This window comes from Falco naumanni, unplaced genomic scaffold, assembly GCF_017639655.2.
Source record: "Falco naumanni isolate bFalNau1 unplaced genomic scaffold, bFalNau1.pat scaffold_62_arrow_pat_ctg1, whole genome shotgun sequence".
NCBI classification, from domain to species: Eukaryota; Metazoa; Chordata; class Aves; order Falconiformes; family Falconidae; genus Falco; species Falco naumanni.
Window position 1 is genome coordinate 54566 of NW_024427557.1, and position 7564 is coordinate 62129.

General features: G+C 45.3%; 1 pseudogene; it reads right to left on the reverse strand.

Moving 5' to 3' along the window:
- Positions 1 to 279: 279 nt before the first annotated feature.
- Positions 280 to 6020, reverse strand: LOC121082291 (annotated as a pseudogene).
- Between the last annotated feature and the right edge of the window lie 1544 nt (positions 6021 to 7564).

The following is a 7564-nucleotide window of genomic DNA, read 5'->3' on the forward strand; positions in this document are numbered from 1 at the left end:
AGGTGCAGAAGAGTCGCCAATCTATTCAGAAAAATTAAACACATATTCAAGTTCTACATACACGCCTACTGCTGTATGAAAGCCCGCACTATATCCTCTGAGTGCCACTTAAAGAGCCACCTCCAAGCCAGTGGAATTTGGATTTGTTCAGAACAAAGTACAAACCTTAAAGGGCTGAAGTATGCCTGCGTTGTTAATGAGAAGAAACTAAAGTAACCAACCCCTCTTGAGATCAATCTATCGCTCAGGATACCTCAGAGGGGGACCCTTGTCAAATGCTCACAACCGCTTAAAAGACGGAGGGTCAAGGAAGCTGTCCATTTTCAGCTCAAAAGGATCTAAAAAAAATATTTCCGTTTATTTGAGAAGGAAGTGTCACTACAGGAAACATTGTCCGTGCAGTTTATAAATTAATCAATTAATAGCTCAACATTTTCTAAATGCACACAGGTGTGATACATGAACGCAGTATAGTTTTTGCGCTGTCTTTCATTTACTTTCATTAGACCCCAAGTTCATGAATTTCTAGATTAAGTTATCCTAAGAGCTTACAAAGTGATCAGATCCCGTGACCTAGAGCTCGTGTAATGCATCACACCATTCGAGTGAAGAAAAAGCAGTTATACTTACAGATGAAAACCAAACACCACCGCAAAGTAATGTTTGTACTATGAGGGCTATTTTGAAATGCATCGTTGCACGTAGCATTCCACCCAAGGGCCAAATGGAGATCTAGGCCATTACCACTCAAGTATCTCCTCGAGTTACTTATTCATGTCTTAGCAGCAGAACGACAGTGTTTTCTGAACTGAAGAAAAATGCTGCCCCTTTTCCAAATGTAAATTCAACGTGGTGGTGTACTGAAGAGTGGCACCAAGTTCAGTGGTGCAAACCTTGAACCTGCAAGCTCTAAAAATGAGCCTACATTATCTGTACAACACACAGTCATACAAGAAATATTCTAGCCTAGTCAGTACGAAATGCAATGCCTTACTAGGTACAAATACCATTATTCACATTAGAACCGCGCAAATGTTGGCATTGCTCAGTTTTCACTATGCTGAATCAAATACATTGGATATACAGCATACACTGTGTTTCACTGGAAAATATGTTTCTATATATATATTACAAATATTATATATAAAACATTTCTATTTTATATATATAAAAGAATTAGTACAAGGCTACATTTCTTAGACTTAGGTGCAGCATGTAGAAAAAAGTTTCAGCTTGTGTCTTTACATACCTCTTTTGATGTTCTACTCGCTGGCTCAGTTTGACTTCTAGAAGAAGAAAAAAAGATGATCAGAACTTAATATAAAGCACTCGTAACCAACATAAAGCCGTGAAAACAGTTTATAAAACCTGAACACCAAAACACTGTGTTCCGATAGCCTTATGAATATGGAAATTTATTTCTATACATAAAGTGTGCTCTCCTGGTACATTCAGTGCAACTGAAATAAAACCCCAAATCCCATTCCTTCTTTGTCCCCAATTACTCTAAGATACAGAATACAGCAGTGCAAGAAGAAGTCCTCACATATTTTCTTTCTGCTCTCTAAGTCTCAAAACTATGAAGACTGTGCTACAGTTTTCTGTTCTTAGTCAGCCATCCAAATATGAAGGCACCTTCAGGCAATCTGTATAGCCCCACTATCACAAACAGGTACCAGACAGAGCACTTTGGTTTCTACACTCCCCTGACAAAACAAGAACAGTTGTCTGTAGAAAAGTGTTTCTTGGTGGAAGCCCCAGCACTGTGTTCAGGTACCTACCATACTTAGCCTCAAGTGACTACAAATAGCAGTAGAAACATCACCTGAAAGCAGTTCCTAGGATTTTCTGTGATCGAGGAGGCCTGTGTTAAAAAAATAAGAAAAAAAGTCTTGATTACCAGAACTTGCTTTAAGATCATCTTGAACATGCTACAATATTTTAGGAAACACTTATGACACACAAGCCCTTGCCGAGATTCCACATACTCATTGGTCTGTACCTGCACGCTACTCATGAATCAAACATGCAACCGCCGATCTAGCCTCTCATTTTAGGGCAGCATTCCAACACCAGGAGAGGGTGCCATCCAACCAGAAATGGAGGCTATATTGACAAGACAGCACTAAGCATCCCCATCCAAATTAACCCCCCAAACCAGGCCATGTTTAGAAGCACAGTGCTGTGGCATCCAGAAAGTCTTGGTAGCGCCTGAAAGCACTGCAACACCTACTGCAGTAATATGCCCAAAGCTTACAGGGGAGCCACATAAATTCAGGGGGTTTTGCTTGCAGATGCTTCATGGGTACTAGGATGCTGCTGTACTGTTTGTTTGAGACACGCTGTAACTCGCCAGTACACTCTATTTATTGAGAACTAACATTAGAAAGACATGGCAAAACCACAAGTTAATAATACCTACTAATGGTGGAGGAGAGGTCTGTCTTGAAGAAGCCTTGAAAACATGACCATTCAAACCATGCTGATGCAGCTGATACAGAACTGGACTGTACGAATACATCGATGACAGCGACAATGCTGTAGTCAGGCTTACATTTGAATATCTGCAATTGTAATCAGATTCTCTGTCCTCCATAAATCTGAGGAATACAGCAGTAATACCTGGAGCACAGAGAGCAGCTTAGGGTGAAATCAGACTTAGAAAGGTAACTACTAACATTTGGGAAAGTGCTCAACTGCTTTCTGAGCTTCAGGTTTGGAAAAGATCAACTGTTCCTTCACCGTCCTGGCACAAAAGGCAATACGCTTTAGGATGTTGTTCTTTTTCTCTTGCCCGACATAGACATTGTCTTTAGGAATCTAATAGGAAGCACTTAAGAATGAAACTTCTTGTTTGCACGGTTTGCCAGCTGGCCACTCTGTCTTTCCTCTGGAGACAGTATGCAGCCCACACACACACACCCCTCTGGGGTGTAAGAATACCCTGCCCCCCCGCCCCCAAACAAAGGAAGCAGGCAAACACGGAGACTCGGACTGCTGGCAGATGGGAACAAATCACCAGTTCACACTGCAATGTGTCTCTCCGTTTACTCTAAAAGCAATACAAGCAAAAGCATACAATAAGGGATCTCTCTGCATAGAGGAAACAGGATGGAGAACTTGACTCTCAGAAAAAACAAGCCCAAGAACAAACCCAATTCAAACATCTGAACAGTTACCACTGTTGGAGCTTGAATGCCACGTCCCAGCGGGCTGAAAAATCTAAGTCTGCTTTGGGACAGATACCTTCAAATCTGCCCTGTCACAACAAAAGTTAACAGCAGCTTTAACAAGAAAGATACAACCTGAATGCCTCCGTAAACTAACAGCCACAAAGAAGGTGAACACACTGAAACCCCTCCCAAAGAACACAACGCGTTATGGCTACTTACCCAAGGTCTGTCTTGCCGGTAGCTTTAACTCCTCTAACAGGGACTCCCCTAACAGTTACCGATGAGTTCCCCGGAATCAGGGCATTATCATCTGTGTATTCTGGAAACAACATCAATACAGAGAAAGCATCAGTCAGTTTGTAAGAGTGATATTAACATGTCGTGACGTAGCACTTCAGGGAATCCCTTTACAGATAGAAAAGCAACACTTTACACACAGCGTCATGCGTTCATCATCTCACGGTACCTTTCCAGAAATCTTCAGGTCTGATAGTCAAACACAAGCAGCAAAATCTTTTCCATTTTTTTGGAATCGTTTCAATGCCAACAGCAAAATGGTCTCTAAAGTCACTAAAGCAGTGTCTGCTAAAGCATGAGGTTCTTTCCTGATCTAACTTTCATTGCTTTTGCTCCTGTTAGCTTACAAAACCCTAGAACATGTCTCTATAATAGCGAGCACGGAAGAGGACACCCCCACCCTGCCTCCCACCTTTTCAAACACATCCCAACCATCCATTTTGCCTTCCCACCATCTTCAAAAAGAGTCCACCATCTCTTTTTTTTCCCCCCCAGTGATGTTTAAAATCCTGTTTACTTTCAGCTTCTATTAGCATTGCTTCTATTACGAGATTTCTGTGATCACGCGGCCCAGAAAAATCTGAACAAGTTGGCCATCTTCACTCAAGGTTCACTGAAGGGTCTTTCCAAGATCATGTCAACATTTAGTCAGGACTCCTGCACAAAGTTATAAAACCCACGACCGTATCTCCACAGGGAAGATCTCCAAGAACCCCCTTTAGGCAGAACATCCTGGCCGAGTTCTTTCCTTCATCTTCTGAAGGTGACTTTAGGCACGCAGATGCTGTTCAACAAAAACGGAAATTCATGGTTATGTATAAAACCCCAAAATCTGGCATACACGTGTATGACACTGACATGTATTCCTTAGCTTTGCTCTGACAACCACTGGGGGATTTTTGCATTTCCACAGGGAAGACACCCTTACAGAAGTTCCAGTAAGTATCTGTGTCACAACCTGTACATCTGCCTCTACCTGCATGTCTATCTCTACCGCCGTATGACACGCGACCCCGTAACACCCCCAAGACCCCTAACACCGTGCTGTTAAGTCTCCTCACAGATACTCTCCTGAACATACTTTACCTATCTGTAGGTAAACAGCGTGTTTAGGTCCAACCACTGGAAAGGCTGGGGCCAAAGTTACAGTTACCACAGCAGGCATGTCATTCTGTTTAAGTTTTAATACAACAAACAGGAAGAGGGAAAAAACCTATGAGTACACATTGTAAAGAAAAGACTGTTGAGAGAATGTCACAGAACCACAGGAAAAAAAGAAAAAAACAAAACAAAACACCCGGTAAAAAGCTTTGCCAGATGGTAGATTACCAAACTGAAACAGCACGCTAAGTAATACGAAACCATTACCGTCTCTGAGAATCAAGCACCATTTCTGAGATTCAAAAGAACTTAGGGTTTCTCTAAGAACATTTTTAGGTATATTCACCATAACTGATCTGCCATAAAACTTCAGTACTGCCCTGACACCGTCTAACACGCAGTACCGCGACAAAAAATGCACCGTTTGAAAGAAAAGAAGAAATGATGCTCAATAGCATCTGAACGAAAATGTCTTTGGTGTAGCAAAGAAGCTGTATTGGCAAGAAATGCCAAGTATACTTTAGACAGAACACTCGTCTACAAGATGGCTTTCCAGGGTCTGCATAGATTCTCACTCACAGATACACTCTTGATCCCAAACGTTGCTACTGAGCAGTTTCTGCAACAGCCAAGCACCACTTTTCCAATGCGGTGGAGTAAAAGTGGCTGAAGACAATTTTCAGTCACCAAACCCACTTTTTTCCCCTTCAAATTAGCCATCCACTCCTTTTCTATCACGTTCAGCCTTCTCTGCCGGCTTTCAAAGAAATCTGGCAGGTTTGTGATGACAAGGCATTGTCCCACATTCCCTTCTCGTTTTACCTAGAAGGGTTCCCAGAAACCAAACCTCTTCCACGCGCGGTGTCGCACACGGACCCCGTACGCTGCTGTCCCTGGCTGCGCACACAGCCCTGACGGCAGCTGCCAGCGCACAACCACGGAAGAGCAGCTCTGAGGCCCCAGCACAAGTCACCGCTGCCGGCCGCGGCCCAACCGCCTCACTGGGCGCCTGCGCCACCGCCAGCCGGCCGGTCCCCGCATCCCGCGCCCGCCGCCCCCACGCACCTTCCATGGTCTGGGCATTGGTGACCTGCAGGTCGCAGCGGGTCGCCTTCAGCCTCTCGCGGCCCATGATCTGGCGCCTGAGGTCCTGTCACCGCCAGGCTTTCAATACCTGCTCTCCCCTCCTGTCACCCCCCAGGCTGTCCCCAACAGCTGTCCTCTCCTGTACCCCCCAGGCCTGTCCCCACCTACTGTCCCCTCCTGTCACCCTCCAGGCTGCCTTTGCTTGCTGTCCCCTCCTGTCACCCCCGGGCTGTCACTACCTGGTGACATAAGCTACATAAGTTAAAAAAGAAAATAAGAAAAAAAAAAAAAAACAAAACGAAAACCTGCCTAGGTGAACACCAAAACACCCGTGACTTTCTCAGACTCTTCACTACCCCACATGTGAGTCAAGGGACAGGGTCTCCTAAAGGCTCTTTTGCGGGCACTTCCTGAAGACACCCCCATCCCCCACCCCCCCCCCCCCCCCTGCTTTTCTACAAGTGCACAAAGAGGTGAAGAAGAGTTTCATGTCTAAGTTAAAGGAGGCAGTTTCTGAAATTAGCTTAGGTGAAAAAACCAAGGTGGTGTATTCATGGATTTTGTCCTCTGCAAAGCCATGAAGAAAACATGAACCGCACTCCCCAAAGGCAAAGGAGCAAACTGAGGGAGAGCAGCTCATTGGCACCTTTCAGAGCTTCAACAGTCTGGAGAAACGGGGAAAAAACCCATACAAAGATAAAGAGCAGCCAAGATGCACTTTTATAAAATGCACATTGGGGCCTGTTCCAGATCTCAGAATGACTTTCAATATTGCTTTGCATGACTATTAGACCAAGGCCTAAAGTGGCGTGATAGCTTCTGCTTGCCGGGGCATGAGAAGATCACTCAAACGAGCGACAAGGTAACAAGTAAACACCAAAGGCAATAGCGGAGCTTACCGTTTCCCTCCACTGGCGACCAGCTGTGCAGTAAACCAGCTTAACCAGCCTCCCTAAGGATGGCTCTAAAGTCGCTGAAAAGGAAAAAAAGAAGGTAAGTCCTTAGCCTGAAATGTAAAGGCACCATCTTGGCTCCCAGGCAGGTGGCACTGATGGCCCAGCAGGGTCATGTCCCCACGTTCCAGGAAAGATAAAAAAAGTGCAGGACATGTTTGTGGGGTGGGTTTGATGCATCCTTTCCGTTTGCTGAAAGCCTGAGGAAGGATGTATTCCACGGTAGGACCGGTGGCACTTTAGACCTGAGGTTAAAATAGTGCTGCACTTCAGTGACGCTCCCCAAGCTGCTTTCACCACCAAAGAGAAAAAGATTTGCTCTCTCCAGTATGGTGGGAATGATACTATAAAGTCGGTCAGGGAGAAAAACCCTCTAAGCCTTGCTTGCAAGTTTCAGAAGGCCGGCATTCTTTATGGCAGTGCTGGGAGCACGGGGGAATGTTTCCTCTGAGCGTGCTCACCCAGTTCCTCGAGGGTACGCACTATGGACAGCAGAGCACTTGCACACTCATAGCGCATTACACATGCATTTTCAGTCAGGCACGGGATGGGTTACAAGTTGCTTGCTTTAATGCAAACGAGCACACACCCTCAGACAGCACTGCTGAGCTTTTTTACTAGCTCCCCGTGCTCCCCAAGCGGGGCCTTGCCCTCTCTCGGGGGGCTATCTGAGTCAGAGGTCACGATCTCCCCCCACAACAATTACCTTTGTCCGAATTCCAACCAACATTCTGCGGATCGCAGCACTCTATCGGCTTGTCTCCTCCTGCGGCCACAACGTCCTCACCCGGAGGCTCTTTCTGCATCACCAAAGAGAACGCAGATCTTTTCCCCATCCATTCTTTCTTCCCCATCCTTCCCAAGGCTGACTCCCTGGATGAGAGGTCCCTTAATTCATCACTTCTAACAGCTTTAGAGAGTCAGCTTGGCCTAACCTTTGTGCGCAGGTGTGTT